The sequence below is a fragment of the Carassius gibelio genome, chromosome A11 (assembly GCF_023724105.1).
Source record: "Carassius gibelio isolate Cgi1373 ecotype wild population from Czech Republic chromosome A11, carGib1.2-hapl.c, whole genome shotgun sequence".
NCBI lineage: Eukaryota > Metazoa > Chordata > Actinopteri > Cypriniformes > Cyprinidae > Carassius > Carassius gibelio.
In genome coordinates this window covers 23,653,480-23,666,044 of record NC_068381.1, presented here as the reverse complement: position 1 = coordinate 23,666,044, position 12,565 = coordinate 23,653,480, and the positions used below count along the sequence as shown (strand labels likewise).

General features: G+C 46.4%; 14 non-coding genes across 14 annotated transcripts; all 14 read left to right on the top strand.

The window, feature by feature from the left end:
- The first annotated feature begins 310 nt into the window (after positions 1–310).
- Positions 311–383, top strand: trnar-acg (transfer RNA arginine (anticodon ACG)). The gene has a single exon. It is a non-coding gene; the product is annotated as a tRNA-Arg (tRNA).
- A 1,225-nt stretch (positions 384–1,608) lies between these two features.
- Positions 1,609–1,680, top strand: trnae-uuc (transfer RNA glutamic acid (anticodon UUC)). The gene has a single exon. It is a non-coding gene; the product is annotated as a tRNA-Glu (tRNA).
- A 124-nt stretch (positions 1,681–1,804) lies between these two features.
- trnay-gua (transfer RNA tyrosine (anticodon GUA)) lies at positions 1,805–1,892 on the top strand. Its single transcript is given in 2 exon segments — positions 1,805–1,841; positions 1,857–1,892. It is a non-coding gene; the product is annotated as a tRNA-Tyr (tRNA).
- A 367-nt stretch (positions 1,893–2,259) lies between these two features.
- On the top strand, positions 2,260–2,332 carry trnar-acg (transfer RNA arginine (anticodon ACG)). Its single transcript has one exon. It is a non-coding gene; the product is annotated as a tRNA-Arg (tRNA).
- Positions 2,333–3,831: 1,499 nt separating this feature from the next.
- Positions 3,832–3,919, top strand: trnay-gua (transfer RNA tyrosine (anticodon GUA)). The gene is given in 2 exon segments: positions 3,832–3,868; positions 3,884–3,919. It is a non-coding gene; the product is annotated as a tRNA-Tyr (tRNA).
- A 1,531-nt stretch (positions 3,920–5,450) lies between these two features.
- Positions 5,451–5,522, top strand: trnae-uuc (transfer RNA glutamic acid (anticodon UUC)). The gene has a single exon. It is a non-coding gene; the product is annotated as a tRNA-Glu (tRNA).
- Positions 5,523–6,082: 560 nt separating this feature from the next.
- trnac-aca (transfer RNA cysteine (anticodon ACA)) lies at positions 6,083–6,155 on the top strand. The gene has a single exon. It is a non-coding gene; the product is annotated as a tRNA-Cys (tRNA).
- Positions 6,156–7,379: 1,224 nt separating this feature from the next.
- On the top strand, positions 7,380–7,451 carry trnae-uuc (transfer RNA glutamic acid (anticodon UUC)). Its single transcript has one exon. It is a non-coding gene; the product is annotated as a tRNA-Glu (tRNA).
- Positions 7,452–7,575: 124 nt separating this feature from the next.
- On the top strand, positions 7,576–7,663 carry trnay-gua (transfer RNA tyrosine (anticodon GUA)). Its single transcript is given in 2 exon segments — positions 7,576–7,612; positions 7,628–7,663. It is a non-coding gene; the product is annotated as a tRNA-Tyr (tRNA).
- A 356-nt stretch (positions 7,664–8,019) lies between these two features.
- On the top strand, positions 8,020–8,092 carry trnar-acg (transfer RNA arginine (anticodon ACG)). Its single transcript has one exon. It is a non-coding gene; the product is annotated as a tRNA-Arg (tRNA).
- Positions 8,093–9,924: 1,832 nt separating this feature from the next.
- Positions 9,925–10,012, top strand: trnay-gua (transfer RNA tyrosine (anticodon GUA)). The gene is given in 2 exon segments: positions 9,925–9,961; positions 9,977–10,012. It is a non-coding gene; the product is annotated as a tRNA-Tyr (tRNA).
- A 1,653-nt stretch (positions 10,013–11,665) lies between these two features.
- On the top strand, positions 11,666–11,737 carry trnae-uuc (transfer RNA glutamic acid (anticodon UUC)). Its single transcript has one exon. It is a non-coding gene; the product is annotated as a tRNA-Glu (tRNA).
- Positions 11,738–11,940: 203 nt separating this feature from the next.
- Positions 11,941–12,028, top strand: trnay-gua (transfer RNA tyrosine (anticodon GUA)). The gene is given in 2 exon segments: positions 11,941–11,977; positions 11,993–12,028. It is a non-coding gene; the product is annotated as a tRNA-Tyr (tRNA).
- A 332-nt stretch (positions 12,029–12,360) lies between these two features.
- On the top strand, positions 12,361–12,433 carry trnar-acg (transfer RNA arginine (anticodon ACG)). Its single transcript has one exon. It is a non-coding gene; the product is annotated as a tRNA-Arg (tRNA).
- The last annotated feature ends 132 nt before the right edge of the window (positions 12,434–12,565 follow it).

The window sequence follows — 12,565 nt, the reverse complement described above, 5'->3', positions numbered from 1 at the left end:
GAGGTGTTTTTTTTCATGTTCCCACCAATTTTTTGGTTTGGAGCTGGCTTTCTCACAGCTGTCAGCAGAGCTTGAATTCGCAGTCCACAATTGGAAGGCAAAAGAGCTTTCCCTGACCGGGAATCGAACCCGGGCCGCGGCGGTGAGAGCGCCGAATCCTAACCACTAGACCACCAGGGAGGGATGGTGGGCTGGTGGGCTGGTAGTATGTTCTCCTGATAACAAGGTGAGAATGAGCAGACATCAATGCTTGCCACCGTCACATCGAAAACCAACAAGTCTGTAACAATCGGGGGTCTCTACTAATGGTGGGCCAGTGGCGCAATGGATAACGCGTCTGACTACGGATCAGAAGATTCTAGGTTCGACTCCTGGCTGGCTCGCTCTGTGCTTGTTTTTCTCCGGCTTATTTTGTTGTTGTGTTTTTTTTCTCCAAAGTCCAAAAGAAAAGGCAACTCTCTAGGCATTCTTCTATTTTTTCCAAAAAAAGGCACATTCTGCACACCCATTCCGATGTCTAGGGGAGACACGGACATGCTTTGGTATTGCCATTCGTCTCACAAAATGCAGGCTGGTGGGCCAGTTGATTCTAGAATGAACAATTTCATCGCTACTCTGTAACCGCTTTACTACTTTGAAGGGTGCAATGCCATGTGGTTTTGATGTCACAGGCTTGCCATTTTGAAGCCTTATCACTAATTGCCACCTGGACATTGAGAATAATTTGTAATCTGCATTAAACTGAACGAGCGAATAATCAGCAATTTTGCGGATTAAAAATTGGTCTCACTTTCATTATTAACCTCACAACATGTCAGTTTTGTACCTTGACAGACCGACGATAGGCAGTTTTTCCTCTAGATAACGGTTGCCATGTGTGTTTTCAGATGCATGACACAAGTATTTTCACCTGGACAAGACCTTAATTACCAGTTCGAGGTATAAATTCAGCAATCACAGGATTCTGGCCAAAAAACTGAACCATGTGTGAGTCAACAAACATGTCCCTTGAATGCATGCAACACTATATATTTCAGTAAACCGTCCCTTCGGATGATTCTTGTATTGCCAAATTATTATCACATTGTTACAGTCACACACCAAAAGCAACAGGCCACTACAAAACCCTGCGCCCACACTGGCCACATTTATGGAAAGTGGCCCACAAGCTTGTGGCCAGTTAAAGCTGGCCAGTTCCCATATGGTCTAGCAGTTAGGATTCCTGGTTTTCTCGTACGCAGCCAGGGGTTGACTCCAGTTTTTTCTCTAGATAAAGGTTGCCGTGTGTGTTTTCAAATGGATGACACGAGTATTTTCACTTGGACAAGAGCTTAATTACCAGTTTGAGGAATCAATTCTGCAATCACAGGAATCTGCCCAAATACACTGAACCCCCGGGTTGAGTGAAAAAAACAGATTCCCTGAATGGATACAACACTATATAATTCAGAAAACCGTCCTTTTGGATAATTCTTGTTTTGCCAAATTATTATCACATTGTTACAGTCACAGAACTAAAGCAACAGGCCACTACAAGGTCCTGCGCCCACGCTGACCACATGTATGGAAAGTGCGCCAGAAGCCCATGGCCAGTTTAAAGTGTCCAAATCCCATATGGTCTAGCGGTTAGGATTCCTGGTTTTCACCCAGGCGGCCCGGGTTCAACTCCCGGTATGGGAATGCATGCTCCATTTTGCTTCCCTCCTCAAAAATCCAGCAAATCTTCCTGCACCAGAAGTGACTTTTTGGCCAGCAGTAGAGCTACAGAACTCTGATATGTCGAGGTTCTGACTAGCCCTTAGCCCCTTCGATAGCTCAGCTGGTAGAGCGGAGGACTGTAGGTTGGAGTGTTGGCCATCCTTAGGTCGCTGGTTCAACTCCGGCTCGAAGGAGGTGTTTTTTTTCATGTTCCCACCAATTTTTTGGTTTGGAGCTGGCTTTCTCACAGCTGTCAGCAGAGCTTGAATTCGCAGACCACAATTGGAAGGCAAAAGAGCTTTCCCTGACCGGGAATCGAACCCGGGCCTCGGCGGTGAGAGCCACTAGACCACCAGGGAGGGATGGTGGACTGGAGGGCTCGTGGGCTGGTGGGCTGGTGGGCTGGTGGGCTGGTGGGCTGGAGGACTGGTGGGCTGGTGGGCTGGAGGGCTGGTAGTCTGTTCTCCTGATAACAAGGTGAGAATGAGCAGACATCAATGCTTGCCACCGTCACATCGAAAACCAACAAGTCTGTAACAATCGGGGGTCTCTACTAATGGTGGGCCAGTGGCGCAATGGATAACGCGTCTGACTACGGATCAGAAGATTCTAGGTTCGACTCCTGGCTGGCTCGCTCTGTGCTTGCTTTTCTCCGGCTTATTTTGTTGTTGTGTTTTTTTTCTCCAAAGTCCAAAAGAAAAGGCAACTCTCTAGGCATTCTTCTATTTTTTCCAAAAAAAGGCACATTCTGCACACCCATTCCGATGTCTAGGGGAGACACGGACATGCTTTGGTATTGCCATTCGTCTCACAAAATGCAGGCTGGTGGGCCAGTTGATTCTAGAATGAACAATTTCATCGCTACTCTGTAACCGCTTTACTACTTTGAAGGGTGCAATGCCATGTGGTTTTGATGTCACAGGCTTGCCATTTTGAAGCCTTATCACTAATTGCCACCTGGGCATTGAGAATAATTTGTAATCTGCATTAAACTGAACGAGCGAATAATCAGCAATTTTGCGGATTAAAAGTTGGTCTCACTTTCATTATTAACCTCACAACATGTCAGTTTTGTACCTTGACAGACCGACGATAGGCAGTTTTTCCTCTAGATAATGGTTGCCATGTGTGTTTTCAGATGCATGACACAAGTATTTTCACCTGGACAAGACCTTAATTACCAGTTCGAGGTATAAATTCAGCAATCACAGGATTCTGGCCAAAATACTGAACCATGTGTGAGTCAACAAACATGTCCCTTGAATGCATGCAACACTATATATTTCAGTAAACCGTCCCTTCGGATGATTCTTGTATTGCCAAATTATTATCACATTGTTACAGTCACACACCAAAAGCAACAGGCCACTACAAAACCCTGCGCCCACACTGGCCACATTTATGGAAAGTGGCCCACAAGCTTGTGGCCAGTTAAAGCTGGCCAGTTCCCATATGGTCTAGCAGTTAGGATTCCTGGTTTTCTCGTACGCAGCCAGGGGTTGACTCCAGTTTTTTCTCTAGATAAAGGTTGCCGTGTGTGTTTTCAAATGGATGACACGAGTATTTTCACTTGGACAAGAGCTTAATTACCAGTTTGAGGAATCAATTCTGCAATCACAGGAATCTGCCCAAATACACTGAACCCCCGGGTTGAGTGAAAAAAACAGATTCCCTGAATGGATACAACACTATATAATTCAGAAAACCGTCCTTTTGGATAATTCTTGTTTTGCCAAATTATTATCACATTGTTACAGTCACAGAACTAAAGCAACAGGCCACTACAAGGTCCTGCGCCCACGCTGACCACATGTATGGAAAGTGCGCCAGAAGCCCATGGCCAGTTTAAAGTGTCCAAATCCCATATGGTCTAGCGTTAGGATTCCTGGTTTTCACCCAGGCGGCCCGGGTTCAACTCCCGGTATGGGAATGCATGCTCCTTTTTGCTTCCCTCCTCAAAAATCCAGCAAATCTTCCTGCACCAGAAGTGACTTTTTGGCCAGCAGTAGAGCTACAGAACCCTGATATGTTGAGGTTCTGATCCAGCAAATCTTCCTGCACCAGAAGTGACTTTTTGGCCTGCAGTAGAGCTACAGAACCCTGATATGTTGAGGTTCTGACTAGCCCTTAGCCCCTTCGATAGCTCAGCTGGTAGAGCGGAGGACTGTAGGCTGGAGTGTTGGCCATCCTTAGGTCGCTGGTTCAACTCCGGCTCGAAGGAGGTGTTTTTTTCATGTTCCCACCAATGTTTTGGTTGGAGCTGGCTTTCTCACAGCTGTCAGCAGAGCTTTAATTCGCAGTCCACAATTGGAAGGCAAAAGAGCTTTCCCTGACCGGGAATCGAACCTGGGCCGCTGCGGTGAGAGTGCCGAATCCTAACCACTAGACCACCAGGGAGGGATGGAGGGCTGGAGGGCTCGTGGGCTGTAACAATCGGGGTTCTTTACTATTGGTGGGCTAGTGGCGCAATGGATAACACGTCTGACTACGGATCAGAAGATTCTAGGTTCGACTCCTGGCTGGCTCGCTCTGTGCTTGTTTTTCTCCGGCTTATTTTGTTGTTGTGTTTTTTTTTCTCCAAAGTCCAAAAGAAAAGGCAACTCTCTAGGCATTCTTCTATTTTTTCCAAAAAAAGGCACATTCTGCACACCCATTCCGATGTCTAGGGGAGACACGGACATGCGTTGGTATTGCCATTCGTCTCACAAAATGCAGGCTGGTGGGCCAGTTGATTCTAGAATGAACAATTTCATCGCTACTCTGTAACCGCTTTACTACTTTGAAGGGTGCAATGCCATGTGGTTTTGATGTCACAGGCTTGCCATTTTAAAGCCTTATCACTAATTGCCACCTGGGCATTGAGAATAATTTGTAATCTGCATTAAACTGAATGAGCGAATAATCAGCAATTTTGCGGATTAAAAGTTGGTCTCACTTTCATTATTAACCTCACAACATGTCAGTTTTGTACCTTGACAGACCGACGATAGGCAGTTTTTCCTCTAGATAACGGTTGCCATGTGTGTTTTCAGATGCATGACACAAGTATTTTCACCTGGACAAGACCTTAATTACCAGTTCGAGGTATAAATTCAGCAATCACAGGATTCTGGCCAAAAAACTGAACCATGTGTGAGTCAACAAACATGTCCCTTGAATGCATGCAACACTATATATTTCATTAAACCGTCCCTTCGGATGATTCTTGTATTGCCAAATTATTATCACATTGTTACAGTCACACACCAAAAGCAACAGGCCACTACAAAACCCTGCGCCCACACTGGCCACATTTATGGAAAGTGGCCCACAAGTTTGTGGCCAGTTAAAGCTGGCCAGTTCCCATATGGTCTAGCAGTTAGGATTCCTGGTTTTCTCGTACGCAGCCAGGGGTTGACTCCAGTTTTTCCTCTAGATAAAGGTTGCCGTGTGTGTTTTCAAATGGATGACACGAGTATTTTCACTTGGACAAGAGCTTAATTACCAGTTTGAGGAATCAATTCTGCAATCACAGGAATCTGCCCAAATACACTGAACCCCCGGGTTGAGTGAAAAAACAGATTCCCTGAATGCATACAACACTATATAATTCAGAAAACCGTCCTTTTGGATAATTCTTGTTTTGCCAAATTATTATCACATTGTTACAGTCACAGAACTAAAGCAACAGGCCACTACAAGGTCCTGCGCCCACGCTGACCACATGTATGGAAAGTGCGCCAGAAGCCAATGGCCAGTTTAAAGTGTCCAAATCCCATATGGTCTAGCGGTTAGGATTCCTGGTTTTCACCCAGGCGGCCCGGGTTCAACTCCCGGTATGGGAATGTATGCTCCTTTTTGCTTCCCTCCTCAAAAATCCAGCAAATCTTCCTGCACCAGAAGTGACTTTTTGGCCAACAGTAGAGCTACAGAACCCTGATATGTCGAGGTTCTGACTAGCTCTTAGCCCCTTCGATAGCTCAGCTGGTAGAGCGGAGGACTGTAGGTTGGAGTGTTGGCCATCCTTAGGTCACTGGTTCAACTCCGGCTCGAAGGAGGTGTTTTTTTTCATGTTCCCACCAATTTTTTGGTTTGGAGCTGGCTTTCTCACAGCTGTCAGCAGAGCTTGAATTCGCAGTCCACAATTGGAAGGCAAAAGAGCTTTCCCTGAACGGGAATCGAACCCGGGCCGCGGCCGTGAGAGCGCCGAATCCTAACCACTAGACCACCAGGGAGGGCTGGTGGGCTGGAGGGCTGGTGGGCTGGTGGGCTGGAGGGCTGGTGGGCTGGTGGGCTGGTAGTATGTTCTCCTGATAACAAGGTGAGAATGAGCAGACATCAGTGCTTGCCACCGTCACATCGAAAACCAACAAGTCTGTAACAATCGGGGGTCTCTACTAATGGTGGGCCAGTGGCGCAATGGATAACGCGTCTGGCTACAGATCAGAAGATTCTAGGTTCGACTCCTGGCTGGCTCGCTCTGTGCTTGTTTTTCTCCGGCTTATTTTGTTGTTGTGTTTTTTTTCTCCAAAGTCCAAAAGAAAAGGCAACTCTCTAGGCATTCTTCTATTTTTTCCAAAAAAAGGCACATTCTGCACACCCATTCCGATGTCTAGGGGAGACACGGACATGCTTTGGTATTGCCATTCGTCTCACAAAATGCAGGCTGGTGGGCCAGTTGATTCTAGAATGAACAATTTCATCGCTACTCTGTAACCGCTTTACTACTTTGAAGGGTGCAATGCCATGTGGTTTTGATGTCACAGGCTTGCCATTTTGAAGCCTTATCACTAATTGCCACCTGGGCATTGAGAATAATTTGTAATCTGCATTAAACTGAACGAGCGAATAATCAGCAATTTTGCGGATTAAAAGTTGGTCTCACTTTCATTATTAACCTCACAACATGTCAGTTTTGTACCTTGACAGACCGACGATAGGCAGTTTTTCCTCTAGATAACGGTTGCCATGTGTGTTTTCAGATGCATGACACAAGTATTTTCACCTGGACAAGACCTTAATTACCAGTTCGAGGTATAAATTCAGCAATCACAGGATTCTGGCCAAAATACTGAACCATGTGTGAGTCAACAAACATGTCCCTTGAATGCATGCAACACTATATATTTCAGTAAACCGTCCCTTCGGATGATTCTTGTATTGCCAAATTATTATCACATTGTTACAGTCACACACCAAAAGCAACAGGCCACTACAAAACCCTGCGCCCACACTGGCCACATTTATGGAAAGTGGCCCACAAGCTTGTGGCCAGTTAAAGCTGGCCAGTTCCCATATGGTCTAGCAGTTAGGATTCCTGGTTTTCTCGTACGCAGCCAGGGGTTGACTCCAGTTTTTCCTCTAGATAAAGGTTGCCGTGTGTGTTTTCAAATGGATGACACGAGTATTTTCACTTGGACAAGAGCTTAATTACCAGTTTGAGGAATCAATTCTGCAATCACAGGAATCTGCCCAAATACACTGAACCCCCGGGTTGAGTGAAAAAACAGATTCCCTGAATGCATACAACACTATATAATTCAGAAAACCGTCCTTTTGGATAATTCTTGTTTTGCCAAATTATTATCACATTGTTACAGTCACAGAACTAAAGCAACAGGCCACTACAAGGTCCTGCGCCCACGCTGACCACATGTATGGAAAGTGCGCCAGAAGCCCATGGCCAGTTTAAAGTGTCCAAATCCCATATGGTCTAGCGGTTAGGATTCCTGGTTTTCACCCAGGCGGCCCGGGTTCAACTCCCGGTATGGGAATGCATGCTCCTTTTTGCTTCCCTCCTCAAAAATCCAGCAAATCTTCCTGCACCAGAAGTGACTTTTTGGCCAACAGTAGAGCTACAGAACCCTGATATGTCGAGGTTCTGACTAGCCCTTAGCCCCTTCGATAGCTCAGCTGGTAGAGCGGAGGACTGTAGGTTGGAGTGTTGGCCATCCTTAGGTCGCTGGTTCAACTCCGGCTCGAAGGAGGTGTTTTTTTTCATGTTCCCACCAATTTTTTGGTTTGGAGCTGGCTTTCTCACAGCTGTCAGCAGAGCTTGAATTCGCAGTCCACAATTGGAAGGCAAAAGAGCTTTCCCTGACCGGGAATCGAACCCGGGCCGCGGCGGTGAGAGCGCCGAATCCTAACCACTAGACCACCAGGGAGGGCTGGTGGGCTGGAGGGCTGGTGGGCTGCTGGGCTGGTGGGCTGGAGGGCTGGTGGGCTGGTGGGCTGGTAGTATGTTCTCCTGATAACAAGGTGAGAATGAGCAGACATCAATGCTTGCCACCGTCACATCGATAACCAACAAGTCTGTAACAATCGGGGGTCTCTACTAATGGTGGGCCAGTGGCGCAATGGATAACGCGTCTGACTACGGATCAGAAGATTCTAGGTTCGACTCCTGGCTGGCTCGCTCTGTGCTTGTTTTTCTCCGGCTTATTTTGTTGTTGTGTTTTTTTTCTCCAAAGTCCAAAAGAAAAGGCAACTCTCTAGGCATTCTTCTATTTTTTCCAAAAAAAGGCACATTCTGCACACCCATTCCGATGTCTAGGGGAGACACGGACATGCTTTGGTATTGCCATTCGTCTCACAAAATGCAGGCTGGTGGGCCAGTTGATTCTAGAATGAACAATTTCATCGCTACTCTGTAACCGCTTTACTACTTTGAAGGGTGCAATGCCATGTGGTTTTGATGTCACAGGCTTGCCATTTTGAAGCCTTATCACTAATTGCCACCTGGGCATTGAGAATAATTTGTAATCTGCATTAAACTGAACGAGCGAATAATCAGCAATTTTGCGGATTAAAAGTTGGTCTCACTTTCATTATTAACCTCACAACATGTCAGTTTTGTACCTTGACAGACCGACGATAGGCAGTTTTTCCTCTAGATAACGGTTGCCATGTGTGTTTTCAGATGCATGACACAAGTATTTTCACCTGGACAAGACCTTAATTACCAGTTCGAGGTATAAATTCAGCAATCACAGGATTCTGGCCAAAATACTGAACCATGTGTGAGTCAACAAACATGTCCCTTGAATGCATGCAACACTATATATTTCAGTAAACCGTCCCTTCGGATGATTCTTGTATTGCCAAATTATTATCACATTGTTACAGTCACACACCAAAAGCAACAGGCCACTACAAAACCCTGCGCCCACACTGGCCACATTTATGGAAAGTGGCCCACAAGCTTGTGGCCAGTTAAAGCTGGCCAGTTCCCATATGGTCTAGCAGTTAGGATTCCTGGTTTTCTCGTACGCAGCCAGGGGTTGACTCCAGTTTTTCCTCTAGATAAAGGTTGCCGTGTGTGTTTTCAAATGGATGACACGAGTATTTTCACTTGGACAAGAGCTTAATTACCAGTTTGAGGAATCAATTCTGCAATCACAGGAATCTGCCCAAATACACTGAACCCCCGGGTTGAGTGAAAAAACAGATTCCCTGAATGCATACAACACTATATAATTCAGAAAACCGTCCTTTTGGATAATTCTTGTTTTGCCAAATTATTATCACATTGTTACAGTCACAGAACTAAAGCAACAGGCCACTACAAGGTCCTGTGCCCACGCTGACCACATGTATGGAAAGTGGCCCACAAGCTTGTGGCCAGTTAAAGCTGGCCAGTTCCCATATGGTCTAGCAGTTAGGATTCCTGGTTTTCTCGTACGCAGCCAGGGGTTGACTCCAGTTTTTCCTCTAGATAAAGGTTGCCGTGTGTGTTTTCAAATGGATGACACGAGTATTTTCACTTGGACAAGAGCTTAATTACCAGTTTGAGGAATCAATTCTGCAATCACAGGAATCTGCCCAAATACACTGAACCCCCGGGTTGAGTGAAAAAACAGATTCCCTGAATGCATACAACACTATATAATTCAGAAAACCGTCCTTTTGGATAATTCTTGTTTTGCCAAATTATTATCACATTGTTACAGTCACAGAACTAAAGCAACAGGCCACTACAAGGTCCTGCGCCCACGCTGACCACATGTATGGAAAGTGCGCCAGAAGCCCATGGCCAGTTTAAAGTGTCCAAATCCCATATGGTCTAGCGGTTAGGATTCCTGGTTTTCACCTAGGCGGCCCGGGTTCAACTCCCGGTATGGGAATGCATGCTCCTTTTTGCTTCCCTCCTCAAAAATCCAGCAAATCTTCCTGCACCAGAAGTGACTTTTTGGCCAACAGTAGAGCTACAGAACCCTGATATGTCGAGGTTCTGTCTAGCCCTTAGCCCCTTCGATAGCTCAGCTGGTAGAGCGGAGGACTGTAGGTTGGAGTGTTGGCCATCCTTAGGTCGCTGGTTCAACTCCGGCTCGAAGGAGGTGTTTTTTTTCATGTTCCCACCAATTTTTTGGTTTGGAGCTGGCTTTCTCACAGCTGTCAGCAGAGCTTGAATTCGCAGTCCACAATTGGAAGGCAAAAGAGCTTTCCCTGACCGGGAATCGAACCCGGGCCGCGGCGGTGAGAGCGCCGAATCCTAACCACTAGACCACCAGGGAGGGCTGGTGGGCTGGTGGGCTGGAGGGCTGGTGGGCTGGAGGGCTGGTGGGCTGGTGGGCTGGTGGGCTGGTAGTATGTTCTCCTGATAACAAGGTGAGAATGAGCAGACATCAATGCTTGCCACCGTCACATCGAAAACCAACAAGTCTGTAACAATCGGGGGTCTCTACTAATGGTGGGCCAGTGGCGCAATGGATAACGCGTCTGACTACGGATCAGAAGATTCTAGGTTTGACTCCTGGCTGGCTCGCTCTGTGCTTGTTTTTCTCCGGCTTATTTTGTTGTTGTGTTTTTTTTCTCCAAAGTCCAAAAGAAAAGGCAACTCTCTAGGCATTCTTCTATTTTTTCCAAAAAAAGGCACATTCTGCACACCCATTCCGATGTCTAGGGGAGACACGGACATGCTTTGGTATTGCCATTCGTCTCACAAAATGCAGGCTGGTGGGCCAGTTGATTCTAGAATGAACAATTTCATCGCTACTCTGTAACCGCTTTACTACTTTGAAGGGTGCAATGCCATGTGGTTTTGATGTCACAGGCTTGCCATTTTGAAGCCTTATCACTAATTGCCACCTGGGCATTGAGAATAATTTGTAATCTGCATTAAACTGAACGAGCGAATAATCAGCAATTTTGCGGATTAAAAGTTGGTCTCACTTTCATTATTAACCTCACAACATGTCAGTTTTGTACCTTGACAGACCGACGATAGGCAGTTTTTCCTCTAGATAACGGTTGCCATGTGTGTTTTCAGATGCATGACACAAGTATTTTCACCTGGACAAGACCTTAATTACCAGTTCGAGGTATAAATTCAGCAATCACAGGATTCTGGCCAAAATACTGAACCATGTGTGAGTCAACAAACATGTCCCTTGAATGCATGCAACACTATATATTTCAGTAAACCGTCCCTTCGGATGATTCTTGTATTGCCAAATTATTATCACATTGTTACAGTCACACACCAAAAGCAACAGGCCACTACAAAACCCTGCGCCCACACTGGCCACATTTATGGAAAGTGGCCCACAAGCTTGTGGCCAGTTAAAGCTGGCCAGTTCCCATATGGTCTAGCAGTTAGGATTCCTGGTTTTCTCGTACGCAGCCAGGGGTTGACTCCAGTTTTTCCTCTAGATAAAGGTTGCCGTGTGTGTTTTCAAATGGATGACACGAGTATTTTCACTTGGACAAGAGCTTAATTACCAGTTTGAGGAATCAATTCTGCAATCACAGGAATCTGCCCAAATACACTGAACCCCCGGGTTGAGTGAAAAAACAGATTCCCTGAATGCATACAACACTATATAATTCAGAAAACCGTCCTTTTGGATAATTCTTGTTTTGCCAAATTATTATCACATTGTTACAGTCACAGAACTAAAGCAACAGGCCACTACAAGGTCCTGCGCCCACGCTGACCACATGTATGGAAAGTGCGCCAGAAGCCCATGGCCAGTTTAAAGTGTCCAAATCCCATATGGTCTAGCGGTTAGGATTCCTGGTTTTCACCCAGGCGGCCCGGGTTCAACTCCCGGTATGGGAATGCATGCTCCTTTTTGCTTCCCTCCTCAAAAATCCAGCAAATCTTCCTGCACCAGAAGTGACTTTTTGGCCAACAGTAGAGCTACAGAACCCTGATATGTCGAGGTTCTGATCCAGCAAATCTTCCTGCACCAGAAGTGACTTTTTGGCCAGCAGTAGAGCTACAGAACCCTGATATGTCGAGGTTCTGACTAGCCCTTAGCCCCTTCGATAGCTCAGCTGGTAGAGCGGAGGACTGTAGGTTGGAGTGTTGGCCATCCTTAGGTCGCTGGTTCAACTCCGGCTCGAAGGAGGTGTTTTTTTTCATGTTCCCACCAATTTTTTGGTTTGGAGCTGGCTTTCTCACAGCTGTCAGCAGAGCTTGAATTCGCAGTCCACAATTGGAAGGCAAAAGAGCTTTCCCTGACCGGGAATCGAACCCGGGCCGCGGCGGTGAGAGCGCCGAATCCTAACCACTAGACCACAAGGGAGGGCTGGTGGGCTGGTGGGCTGGTGGGCTGGTGGGCTGGTGGGCTGGTAGTATGTTCTCCTGATAACAAGGTGAGAATGAGCAGACATCAATGCTTGCCACCGTCACATCGAAAACCAACAAGTCTGTAACAATCGGGGGTCTCTACTAATGGTGGGCCAGTGGCGCAATGGATAACGCGTCTGACTACGGATCAGAAGATTCTAGGTTCGACTCCTGGCTGGCTCGCTCTGTGCTTGCTTTTCTCCGGCTTATTTTGTTGTTGTGTTTTTTTTCTCCAAAGTCCAAAAGAAAAGGCAACTCTCTAGGCATTCTTCTATTTTTTCCAAAAAAAGGCACATTCTGCACACCCATTCCGAT